Here is a 14,608-nt window from a genome sequence, read left to right on the forward strand (position 1 = left end):
GATGGCACGAACAGCGACGGCGTGGATTGCGGTAGCTTCCTCGGCGGTGGTCGAGCTGCTTCTCCAGTCCACGTTTGTTGGCAGATTTCAAAGAAATACTACATAATGTATAATGTAGCCGTTATTTTTTAATAGTTTTTCGTTTCACGGTCTATAGACCCCACAATTTTGTGGACACGATAGCTGTCGCAATTTTTCTCAAATAATTTCCAAACTGATACATAAAATCTCTAGTAGTAGAAAATCTCGGTCGAGTTCGTTAATGGGCAATATCCGACCAAAGGGGTAGAAATGGGGAAGGTTTTTTTTGAAAAACAGAAAAAAACGCTGTCACTCCAATAATATGGAAAATAACACATTCATTTGTAGCGTATTATAACTCGTAGCAATAATGCATATATATATATATATATATATATATATATATATATATATATATATATAATAAGTTTTTGATACGACCAACCATAACTGCAGGGAATAGAAAAAACAAGGGTTGGCGGCCAAAAAAAAATCATATCTCACTTCGTAGGAGCAACATCGAATTCGTACAGATATTGTATTGATCTTTTAAATTGTATCTAAAAATTTTGTCCTGAAACAATTTTTGGTAGACGAACCGTTGCTGCAAGGGGTTAGAAATCTGAGGGGTAGAATTATAAATAAATTCATAAATCCCTTAGTAGATACATTATCAGATCCGTCTACATTTTTTTGTAAATCTTATAATTATTACCTAAAACCTTTCTCTGAAACAATTTTTGATAGTACAAACCATTACTGCAAGGCGTGGAAATAACTTGGTTAGAAAGACAAAATGTCATTACTTTTTTAAAAATAGATATTCTTTCAAAACAATTATAATTAATTGTAAAACCCCATAACTTTTTCTAAAACCTTTGGATGAAACAAGTTTTGATGAAACGAACTATTATCCTAAAACACCAGGATTGAAATTTAAAAAATATATATATATATATATATATATATATATATATATATATATAAAATTTGTTAGAATGTATTAACAACAGTCTGAAAATTACCTTAAACCTTTGTTGAAAAATAAATTTATACCACCACGTATTAGTACAAGGTATGCAAAAAGGGGTTGAACTTAAAAAATAATCGCATAACTACCTTAGTAGGCATAGTATGAAATTCGTTAACACATTAAATGCTGGATGCATTAAGTTAAAACATTCAAAATATTTTCGCTGCATGGAATATGAGAATATGTTAAATCGATCTTTTTAAATTATGGCGAACATGTATAAGATGTTATGTAGGATACATTAAGTTCTTAAAATGTTCCAGGAGTTTTAGAATTTTCCAAAATATTTCCAGAAGAAATATGTTCTTAGAAATCTACATATGGCTATAGGCTGTTTCGAAAGGGATTTATTTATTGAACTTACACTTCTTGAGACGCATAAAGAAAACATTATGAGAGTGAATTTTTTCAATGCGCGCATTCTAATATACATAAGTTTTCAGGTACCTATTTAAAATATCCTATATTTATTTAAGAAGTATAGGTATATTCTTTTAATCCGTATATTGAAATTATTGGTCATTATAGACCAAATAAAATTTGTAATTAAGTTTACTTGTAGCATTTTATTTCACGCAATGAAAGAAATTTTACTTTATAAATAAAACAAATAATTTATTTCATTCGGTTAAAAGTAACTCAAAACATTTTTTCACCCGCAAAAACATACAGCAATCAATATTTTGACAAAATGAAATATAAAACGAGTTAATTTGTTTTTATGTTTAATACATTTAATAAAATTTAATTGTAAATCTTCATTAAAATATAGTTTGTTACGATGCAATATACAGTTCTAGTTAAAAACTGCGTAGTTCTAAATAAAGTGTGCAGAGTGCGCGCAGTTCTAGCGACTCAAACGATTAGTTGCTGTCAAGCCTTGTAGAGAGCAGTAAACACAATTTTGCTGTTGAGACCAGAAAGTGTATCGTGCACGTAGACAAAATATGGAAATAGACGTATTCATCATGGAAATATATAGGTGTGCTTTTGTGTACTTATCTGTGCTTCTGTCTATCAATTTGTGATGTCACTCTGGAAGTGTACATTATATGAACTCAGATTCCCCTACACCTTGGGTTTGGGAAAAGTACGTGAAGTTGTTTAGGCCTGTTGTACAATAGCACGCAGACGGAGACGGACTCGTACGGATCAGCTCTTCCGTTAAGGCCAAGATCCATAGTTTTGCAGGCACGAGGGAAATTATTTATCCCATGAATAGCACTGTCGGTAAAAAAAAAATGTAAATTACAACATTATAAAATCAAGCTTTGATTTTTAAAATTGTGGTAGAAAAAAATTTATCAAAAATTTATTTGTTACTAAATTTTAATTAAGAAATTTTTAAAACTAAGTATTTCATATTTATAAGAACTGTACACGGTCTTTATTTTACATACAAATCAAATTGAGTATCCTTTACAATTCCTGTATGCCAAAACTGAAATATTACGTACAGAATTTAAATAATTTTAGTTTAAAACTTGTTATTTAACGGACGCGTGTAGCTCTTGAAATGGACGAATGATGTGTTAGTTCAGCATTACGCCGCTAGATGTCAGGCACGATGAGTTTAGAGTTTGCCCGCTAGATGTCCCAGCTATCGCAGAGGAGTTGTTGCGGGAATAAAATTTATTTTAAACGTTCGACTTCAAAACTGGTTTCGGTGACAGTAAGTCATTGTGTTTTGAAGATAGAAAGAAGCCAATTGACGAAAACTCTTCCATTTCCTTCGAACTATATTGAGCAATGAAAAATTTATTTCCTAATATTTCACAGATGTGATTTAACGATACTCTGTAGAACTTTAATTGTAAACAGGCTGGCCAATCCCCTCCTAGCACACGATGCATGCACCCTCTCCCGCATGGCTAACCCCTACATGATTAGAGCGTATAGGATTCGGCCTGAGACGCACATACAGTCTCTCCCTAACCCAGACCCCTCCCAAATACACTTAGTTTTAATTTAGGTTAGGAAAAAAAAATTATTAACTATCATGGCAACATTTATTGTTTTTATAATAATAGTCATATTGCGTGAATCAAACGTGACCTATTATATAATATACATTCAAAATATATTATACATAATAAAATTAGGTATCTTTTCTGAAAGAAGCACTAGCAAAACTGTGTCATACCAACGTAGCAGTTGTGCGCTTACAAGCGTGCAGTGTTTGCTAACACATTTTAATTATTTGGTTTCAAAACCGCATAAACGTCTTTTCTTTATTTTACTTTTGACAGCAACACGCGTCCTCTTTCGTCCCATGGTCCGCTCTGTATCAGGTCACGCAATATTTTGAATGTAATTGTAATTTTGGCAATTTAAAATTTGTGATTTTGTGTAGTAAAGTATTTTTTAATTTTTATAATTTAATTTTTGTATAGTTGGTTGGTTGGTTTTATAATGGTATATACCTTCCTTTATTTCCTTTAACAAACTCATCTTTTACTACTGGAAAGACCATAAACCCAATGCTTTTTACCTTTTCCCCCAGTAATTTAATTACCTTACCTTTACAGATCGTGAGTAGCAGGTAATGACCAGTATACTGAATGAAATCTTTGAGATTACGGGCTTCTTATGTGTAGGAATGTTTGCAATTTTTGAAACAGCCCTTTTCGGAATTTTATTATTCTACTACTGTTAAGTCTCTTCTCTACAAATTTGCTTTGTTCTCTGTTACTAATTATTAATGTAGGGCATCCTCCATCCATTGCTTACCTTTAGCGAACATATTAACATATTATATTTTAATATATTTTTATTCTCCTCGCTGGTTCTGTATGTTCAACTACAGCTGATTCAGTTGTGTCTTTATATTTTTAATTATTTATTTGTTTATTTATTTCCATAGTTTTCCATGGCAAACAATGCAAAACTTCATTGGCGTTTATCCAAAAATTGGAAGTAAATCATATTTTGAAAGTTAGCTAAGTAACAAATAATTATTTAAAAATTTATTGTAATGTTTAAATTCAAGAAAAGTTTTCTGATGTATGTTCTGAGAAAAAGAAACATTTATGGAAGCTTACTGTAACACCAAAAATGAAGTATGATGTTACTGGTATCATTTGTGTTTGATATAATTATTAGTGTTAAATGTGCATTTGCAGTGAAAATATCTGATCCTGTTCACATAAAATCATAAGTGTGATAACTAAAATATAGTATGACGATTTAATAATTAAATGTTATGTTTAATCTCTTTCCCTAACTGTTTGATGAATATTTTAAGTGCAAATGTGCAGTTTGTAGTTCTTATGTTAGATCTAATTCATTTTATACAGGCTAATGTGCATTGTTTTATGAAGAATAGTGTTGTAACTCCCTCCCTCTCTTTTCTATGGTTGTAACAAACTGTCAGATTAAATTGTTTTGTTCCAAAATAGAGCAATGCTCTTTGGAACATTGCAGAAAATAAAATTTTAAGAATTACAAAGTCTAGCACAAATATTAATGTAAATCAGCTTCAAGACTTGTTGTAAATTTGAAATTAGGCCTATGTGATTACAATCTTCTAGCATTAAAGGTCTAGTAAGCCTACCTACATTTGTATGTTAAATAATCCAAGTTCATGAACATTTAAAGAAATTGCTGCAAATATTTCAGTTAAATGAACTGATTCAAATAATGAATTATAGGTTGAAAGATAATCTAGTAATGAAGCCAATAGTATTATTAATTAAAATCTTGTCTGTAATCTCAGAAGTCAGAGAAGTTGAACCCTCATGCAAAACCCAGAGCTGGTTGGCAATAATTGTTTTTATTTATTAATAATTTTTGGGATATTTTTTATCAAAGATTGATTAATTTACATTGATTGATATCAAACATATAAAAGAACTTCAGGATACAGATTTTCAGTCATATCGATATATTGTTATTTAAAAAAAAATTATTTTCTTTTGTTGATAATACACTTGGCTCTAGAATATAATAGTGAATAATCTGTACTTGTCTATGATTTGTTTTTTTATGTAAGTGTATATAGTAGTGTTTTTTTTAATGGTTGTTGGCTAGTGTTATGTATGTATGTATGTGCACTATATGCAAATGGTAGTTCTGATAGTATATGTTCATAATAACTAATATGCTGATATCAGACTAGCTCAAAATTGGTCTATATTGTACATATATGAATACTTTATAAGATATGTATTGAAATATTATTTGAGTTAAGGAAAATTGTTACTGTAGAGTGTAGATGATTGATTGATTATTGGGGAAAAAAAATTCCTTCTGACAACCATTAATAATTTTTACTGCTTTTTATTAATCCTTCATAAAAATTCACAAGTCACCATGGTTACCATCTTCCAGCCACAAAACAAATATTATCATTGATTTTAAAATACATCAATAAATATTACCAGTGATTTAAAGATACATCAAATAAACTCTCTCGCTGCATTCATGAAATCATTGCTTATTTACATTGGCCAGCCAAAGAGTAGATAAAAAAAAGATGTTCTCCACAAGCCTGAAACAAAAAAGAAATCAAAGTTAAATGATTTATATTGTACTAAAGAGAAATGAAACTGATAAATAAATGTATCAAAGAAAAAAGTTATGCGTACCACAATGATGAATTACTTTCAAAACCATTTTAGTTAAAATTTTGATACATTCACAAATACTTTTGGTAAATTCTCATTTATGTACTTCAATTAACATTTTTCTTTGTCCTTTCAAACAGATATTTTTTTCCAAATACTTTTTGACAAAAACTCATTTACCATATGTGAAAAAAAATTATATGCAAAACATAATTCTATTTGATGCTTCAGCAACATTGAGTTGTAAAATTAAGCTCTTGTGCCCATTATTGCAGAAAAACTAGGTATTTAACAATCCAAGTAACTACACAATTTTAGAAGTATCTATGTTTCTCAGGACCTCAAGTGATGTATTTGCTTGTTATTAGCTTAAGCAAATCTAGGCTTTGATTCAAGCAAAATGTTTACAAGTTGAATTCATTTCATGTAATGCATGTCACATAAGCAGGTTTTTTTTTTTGTATCTAATCAAAGTCTTCGGGGAGAGTATTAGTAGGTAGGTTACCAAAATTTGTAAGATTCTATATGTATCCTATATGCTCATATTTTAATCGTATCAACAAAATGCCTACACGAGAATAGATGTCAGCATGTTTTTTTGCAGCAGTCGATGGATTTTCTTCATAGTACAGTTGTGAAATCACTACAAAATGTATATTGCAATGATTTACAATTATTATCGGTAATCGCATAACTGCAGAGTTCAGAGGGTGTTAGAAAATTAAAATATACCACACATTGTATTTTTTGTTTCTAATAATATTAGTTTATATTCCTACAAAGATGGATTCAGAAATTTCCTAGAGTAACAACTTTTCCACACAAACCAAATTTGATAAATAGTAATTATTAGTACTACGTACTTCGCCAAATAAATTATTTTTAAAGTCTAGGTAAACTTACCTAAAGAATTGCTTACACCATTTTACAGTAGTTATGAAGAAGTTACCTTTCCCTAACCAAATGTAGATTCCACTCTACTTAGAATCACTGTACGTATAATGTTACTTACCTAACAAATTTCACGGTATTTTTAATCCAGCTAACCCAAGGGCAGTATCTCAATATTACAGATTTGTGATAAATAATCCTAACCTATCCACATGTTAAACATGATAAACTACTTGCAGTATCAAACAACCCTCATAGAGAATAATAATTTTTAACATGTCAGGAAGTAAAAATCACTTTAGGAATTTATAATTTTTCCTCCAATACCCCAAATTATATTAAGTGCACTCACCTGAATGCATGGGCGTAGAAACCGGGGGGGGGGGGGGGACAGGGGGGAATGTCCCCCTGAACTTTTTGGGTGGAGGGGACTGTCTCCCCCAACTTTCTAGACCGTGATATTTTTATTTTATAATATTATTCTGCCCAACTTGATTTGTAATTTCTTCACTCTCAAATTTTATTTTAAGGAAACAATAATAATTTTAACATCGATGTATCCAATGGTTAGATACAAAAACTGCTTAAAAAGCGCTATTTTCCACTTTTAAAATCAAAATTTTCCGGTTGAGGACCCCCGGACCCCCCGTCTTAGTAAGGGGGGAATGGGTTTACATGACATCAAAATCATTATTTGTCCCCCCCAACTTTATGAACACAGCTACGCCAATGCCTGAATGTAATTCAGCTCTGGTAACAATTAATTTTAAATATTTTTACTTAAATGCGGTTAACTGCTACACACCACCAGAAAACATTTATGATTTTATACGTTGTGCGCTCATGAACATAAGATGAAATCCCCACAAGCTACCTAAAATTTAAAAAAAATAAGCCTATAGTGTACAAAAATTTATATAAGAAATAATTACTTGCCAAGAATAACACAAGCAATGTTAACTTGTAAACGGACAAAATTAATCTCCTAACAAATCAAACAGAAATAGCTCAATAACTTACCTGAAAATCTCATAATTAGTAACAAAGAAATATTTGTGTACATGTGTTTTACTCTTAAAAAAATATAAAATAACATTGGTCTACAATTATTTCATCAATAATAATTCAATGTTTGTTTTGAACGTACAGATGAAAAAAAAAACCGAATATGTACGAACCAGCCCGAAGGGCATGTCGATCTATGGGGGTGAATCTTCGGCTGTCCGTGTATGTATATATATACGTATATATATACGTACATCAGTGGAAAACTACCCGTTATTCTGTTACACATAAAAAGTGGTACATTATTAGTGTAAAATAACACCAGAAGTACTACTAAATAACCATAAAAAGGGTGTAAAAATACAAAATATAAGTACGGGTAAAAATACCCTAACAAGAAGTAATATTACACAAATTTATGTAATTTTACAACCACAACAGTCATTGTGTTAAAACACGTAGATCAGTGTAAAACTACCCATTATTCTGTTACACTTAAAAAGTGGTATATTCGTAGTGTAAAATAACACAAGAAGTACTGGTATTTAACCATATAGTGGGTGAAAAAATACAAAATCGAAAATGCGGGTAAAAATACCCTAACAATAAGTAATATTACACAAATGTATGTAATTTTACAACTACAACAGTCATTGTGTTAAAACACGTACATCAGCGTAAAACTACCCATTATTCTGTTACACTTAAAAAGTGGTACATTCGTAGTGTAAAATAACACAAGAATTGAGGTATTTAGCCATAAAATGGTGTAAAAAACAAAATCGAAAGTACTAGTAAAAATAACCTAAAAATAAGTAATATTACAAAAATTTATATAATTTTACAACCACAACAGTCATTGTGTTAAAACACGTACATCAGTGTAAAAATACCCATTATTCTGTTACACTTAAAAAGTGGTACATTGTTAGTGTAAAATAACACAAGAAGTACTACTAAATAACCATAAAATGTGTGTAAAAATACAATATCGAAAGTACGGGTAAGAAACTATAACAATAAGTATTATTACACGAATGTATGTAATTTTAAAACTACAACAGTCACTGTATTAAAACACATACATCAGTGGAAAACTACTCATTATTCTGTTACACATAAAAAGTGGTACATTCTTAGTGTAAAATAACACCCGAAGTACTACTAAATAACCACAAAAAGGGTGTAAAATTACAAAATATAAGTACGGGTAAAAATACCCTAACAATAAGTAATATTACACAAATTTATGTAATTTTACAACCACAACCGTATTTGTTAAAACACGTACATCAGTTCAAAACTACCCATTATTCTGTTACACTTAAAAAGTGGTACATTCGTAGTGTAAAATAACACAAGAATTGTGGTATTTAACAGTAAAATGGATGTAAAAAAATCGAAAGTACGGGTAAAAATATCTTTAGAATAAGTAGTATTACACAAATTTATTTAATTCAACAACCACAACAGTCATTGTATTAAAACACATACATCAGCGTAAAACTACCTGTTATTCTGTTACACTTAAAAATTAGTACATATAGTGTAAAATAACACAATAAGTACTGGTATTTACCATAAAATGAGTGTTAAAATACAAAATCGAAATTATGGGTAAAAATGACTTAACAATAAGTATTATTACACGAATATATGTAATTTTACATCCACAACAGTAATTCTATTACAACACGTACATCAGTGTAAAACTACCCATTTATCTGTTTCATTAAAAAATTAGTACATTCGAAGTGTAAAGTAACTCAAGAAGTACTGGTATTTAACCATAAAAAGGGTGGAAAAATGAAATATATAAGGTATGGGTAAAAATTTCCTAACAATAAATTAATATTTTTACACAAATGTATGTAATTATGTAACCACAACAGTCGTATTACAACGCGTACATCGGAAGAGTGTGATACGGTGTCAAGCTAATAGCTTTGTCGAAATAGCCAACATAGGAACAATGCAAGACGCGCTGCAAAGATCATGTCGTGGGGCTTTTTTTGTCACCACAGCTTGTCAAACTACTGCACACACTGTTGCAAAACTAATTATTATTATTATGTAGTGCTGCTATGCAGCTAGACCCGTGACTCTTACGAGCTATTAGGCTATATGGCAGAGTTTATTTCCGGCTCACTCCAGCACATAGGGCATATGCTCGCGTGTGTTTCAGTTATATGGAAATGATGGTGCCGCGGCGGTCGAGGGGTCAGACCTCTCGCCACCGACCAAGGCGGCGGGGCATTACCCCTGATTTTCGCATATGGGATTCGTGCCAGACGTGAGTCGCGGTCAAGGACACCCGCGGGTGTTGTGTGTCGAGTAGTCGGTGATGGGTATTTCGATGACAGCGAAGAGGCCTTATCGCGGTGCTACTTGTACGTACGAGGGTCTACCATCTGTGAGTTTAGAGATAGGTACACTTTATGAACCTCGTTCCTTAGAAGACAGACTTGTATGATTCTGACTGTAGAACTCGTGTAAATAGTAGTTATTTATTTTATTTTCAGTGAATATCTAACTATAATAAAGATTTTTGTGGAGACATTATATTTAGTTATGACTGATAGTTGTAGTATTCGGACATTTTGGATGTACATAACGGTAGTTAATTTTGCATTTGTTTTAAATATTTATTTTTTTTATTTCATCACAGGCCTCAATTCAATTCGTACCTTGTCCAACTTGAAACAATCGTCTCTATTTGAACGGTGCTTGTAAATTTGAATCATAACTTGGGTGGCGTTCAAGTTATAATCGCTTCAGAGGATTGAATAATAACTAATAGAATGCACATGTTATAGGATAGTAACTATTACTAACATCAGTTTCAATTGTTTTCTGAATTTGCTATGAAATCACGTGTTTATTTTTAATTCACTTCGTCTTTCATCTTGGCCAGCATGAGTTTTGTAAATATTACTAAAATAAACTACACACTTGCCAACACCATTAAAGTTTTCGGTTAAACAATTAACTGGCAAGAGAATACATTCTGGCGATACAATACAGCTTAGTGCGTAATAAGAGAATAAGATAACATCATGGTAGCAAACATTATACACCAAGTTTGTACAACCGGCCCGAAATCGAGAAAGGTGGAGGAGAGCCAAGAGTGCTGGTTGTACGAATGGCAACCCTGTAAGGGCCGGGCCGTCTCGTCTCCGTCGCGCCTTTCTGTCTGCCTTACGGCTCGTGAGTCTCACCGGCCCGCTATGTTCTGTGGCCGCGCAGCTCGATAATGTTTACTTTTAATTACTGTGTACATAGTATGGAAGTTACATATACGCCCTCGCGGAATTGTGTAATGCATATTTCCTGCTAGAAACAAATGCTACGTACTTTTAATAACCTCTTAGTTATCACGTTATTCTGACTTTAAAAAAAATTTAGAAAAATGTTAGACTTTGATCCATATACCTGGAATCGTGTTGTAAATCTCTTGAACTTGCCGTTTATTTCACATTTCTATTTTACTAAAGGCGTTCGTCTACCAAGCATGAGAACAGCGATGCAGTGTGTTTGCAATCCAAGCTTTTACAGAAAACTACGTAAAAGTTTCCAAATCTGTTTCCGTATGAAAAGAACACGTACTTCAGGGAATTATGTTAAGAACTTTTTTTAATGAACCTCATGTCAAAAACAATATTTTAGAATCCCTCAACGCGGTTTTCAGGCTGCGTTTTATTACAAACTATTCACGGGATACTTATGGCACTTCCCAAGGGTCATGCGCTGGACCTTACTGGAAACTTTACACCGAAAAAAAATTATAGGGTCACCGCATTGAATTCCAAGAGGCACTTGTATTTCCACGGCATGTTTTGCACTTGGTGCGCTCTCAGCCGTCGACTCACCCTCGCCTTGTTCACGCAGGGCGAGGCGAAGAAGAGCCAGGTTGGCGCGCCTGGCCACCCTCCCACTTCCGACACAGAGCGTGCTGCAGTAAGCAACCGTTGTTAGGGGGGGGGGGGAGGGGAAATGAATCGCTGCACGTCGACGGATTGTCTTTTTTTCTTTTCTAATCTTACGTCATTATGTTCAGCTATTTTCTTTGTGTATTTAGATGTATGTAGGTGGACATAGGGTATCATCCGAGGACTTGTGAATGATATTTCAGCGTAGATCCGAGGACTTTTGGTAATCCGAGGACCTCGGATTCATGCTGTACTGCCAACCAAGTGTGTAAAAATATAATTATTTTAATTTTTTTGATATCCTCGGATGGACCGTAGACAATCAAATGTGTAGTTGGTGGAGTGTGTTACCACCACGTCGCGCTAGTGTCGTTGCAACTTACACACCCTTACACGCGGTGTGTAATGCATGTTTCTCTACGCTCCAAACGAAGACATTTCCTCCGAGTTTACACACTTCTAATAAACATCTTCATAGTGTCTTACACCAGTTGCAAGGACGTCGTGGACTTCTCTCATTTCACACATTGCGAAGCCACAGGCGAATGATTCTAGCAACCAGTTTGCTATGTCCTGAGTAAACAACGCTTGCTTGTCACCCAGGATCCTAGTAGTCGTCGCGACAGACATGCGCTCCTTTAATCGCAGGAATACATTGTCACTACCTGCAATGACGTGGCCACCACTCACCAAGTGCAAGGTTTCCCTACATAAAGCAAACACGCTTTAAAGAATTGATTGTGTGGAAACTAGCTTTCCATTCGTTAACAAAACTGGACGAGTGTACACCAGTGTAGAAAATGGATGACGCCATTAGTAAACTATGCTAAACTTTGAGGCATTTCCATTGGTGTTTAAATGGGGGATTTTACAACGGAAATTTTTTGTGCTATGACACCTTTTGTTTGATTGTATTATCCGAACATCGTGTTTCGCAAAACAAAATGTTTCATAATATCTGTTAGTAATTTAATTTATAGTAATTTAGAGTAGACCAATAACATGTCAGGATTTTGAATTTTTATGTATGCCCATATACTACCAGAATTAAGACACGATCGTACCACAATTTACCTGAATATTAGGCGTCTGTACCTGAATATCGCTCAGTGGTTGGTTTTTCATAAATTTTAATTTAAACTTTATTATTGGTGATTGTCAGTTCAAAAATATTTCAAATTTTATTATGTAAACAATAAAAATTTTGTTTGTCAGTGTGACATTTTACAGTTCTGAAGAAAGTAAAGCAGTTTGTTGTTGCAACATTTAGCCACTGAACATTAGAGGTAATGCTGACAAGCTATCAAAGGATTATTTGCCAACATGCAAAAATAGTTGGGATGGAATTATTTATGATCATTTTAGCTCCTCCTCTGGGCCTGACTGGACGAACATACCTTCAGTTTCTCAGAAACGAATCGCATTGTTTAGTTTAGTCAAATAGCTGTTAGTGTTTGAATGATTAGTTTCTACCATGGTCATATAGATAGGTCTGGCAACATCCTATCCCTTTGCCTTGGCGTACCTTGTCGGCTTAGTGAGGCTCGCGGCGGCCTGCGAATTAATGGATCTAGTTGCACTTGCACCTGCATTGCCTTAAATGGAAGTTTTTAATAAAAAAAAATATTTTTTTAAAAAACGGTTCCTTTTTAAACGTCGGGTAAATTTTAGCGTTTCCTAATTTATTTGGAAACTTTCTAGAGTTTGAATACATAGCAATAATTTGTAATTTTACCGAAATTGCCAATTAAACTTTTAATCCAAATGAATGTTCTTTAGTAGATATTTTTTAAGATATACATAAATGTTTGTCGCGTGGCGTAATGGTTAAGGTCGTGGGATGTTAATCACGCGGTCCGCTGTTTGATTCCCAGTCGGCTGAGTAGGTCTTTATTTTTTTTTTTTTCATTTTTTTTTTCTCGCATAATGAACCTTTTAATACAGACATTAAATACGTTAAAACAATTATATTACATAATCAGGAGAGAGTTCGAATAAAAATAAACATTTGCAAAAGTTCAAGCAAGTAATGTTTTTCTCTCCTTTTTATTTATTATCAAGATAAATATAGTGTATCCTATTCCTGTCAAATAATACGTGTTTTTACTATGTAAGTTGTTAATTTCTGCTAACTGTTTGAATGTATTTAGTTTATGTTAAAAACGTAATATTTCATAAGAGCAATATTACCATTTTTTTCATTTTCCAATAAAATAATACGTTTTTAACTGTTTGAGTATATTTGACTTCTATTAACAAACATTTTAATTCATTTTAAATTGTTTGAATATATTTGAATTCTGTTAACAAATATTTTTAATTCGTTTGATTTCTGTTAAAAATGTATTATTTTATTCGAGATATAAGTACATTTCCTTTTTTCCCTTTTTCCAATAAAATAATATGTTTTCAATAGAAATTCAATACATTCTCACAATTAACAGTAATTAAATATATTACCTCGGTCATAATAAAGCCAATGTTCATAGAAATTGTTTTATGTCATTAAAATTAAAACTTGTCTCCCAAAAGATCTAACACCCATTTTATAATTACAGCTTGTGTAATATATTTATATTCGGATGTTATATATTACTTGTATACCTACTTATGTATGAACAATAGGTACATATAGTCCATACACACAAATATACATTTATGCATACATACAGGTACTTAAATTATTTAGCATCAATTTAGGTACCTTTGTATGTATATATTTAGCTCAATGTTGCCAACCTTTTGAAACATATTTATGCTACAACTCAGAAAAAAATATACTATTATGAGAAAAATTATGCTACATTTAACCAATTTTTTAAAGTTATTTATTAAGGTAGAAAAACATTGCTTTTACGACGCAAAATAATAAAGCTGTAAAAATTTGCTAAAACTTAATATTGCACATAAATTATTATAATATGTATTATTATAAATTAATAACCATTTGCTTTATAATCCAATCTGTTTTTCTTTACACACACACACACACACACACACACACACACACACACACACATATATATATATATATATATATATATATATATATATTAATAGCCAAATACAGCTAAGGAAGAGCTTCATCCTCTATACTGCTGTCGTCAGCAGAATTTAGCACATTCGCAGAAGTCAAAGTACTGGTCCTGGGATACAAAGATGTC

The sequence above is a fragment of the Bacillus rossius genome, chromosome 1 (assembly GCF_032445375.1).
Source record: "Bacillus rossius redtenbacheri isolate Brsri chromosome 1, Brsri_v3, whole genome shotgun sequence".
Classification (NCBI taxonomy): domain Eukaryota; kingdom Metazoa; phylum Arthropoda; class Insecta; order Phasmatodea; family Bacillidae; genus Bacillus; species Bacillus rossius.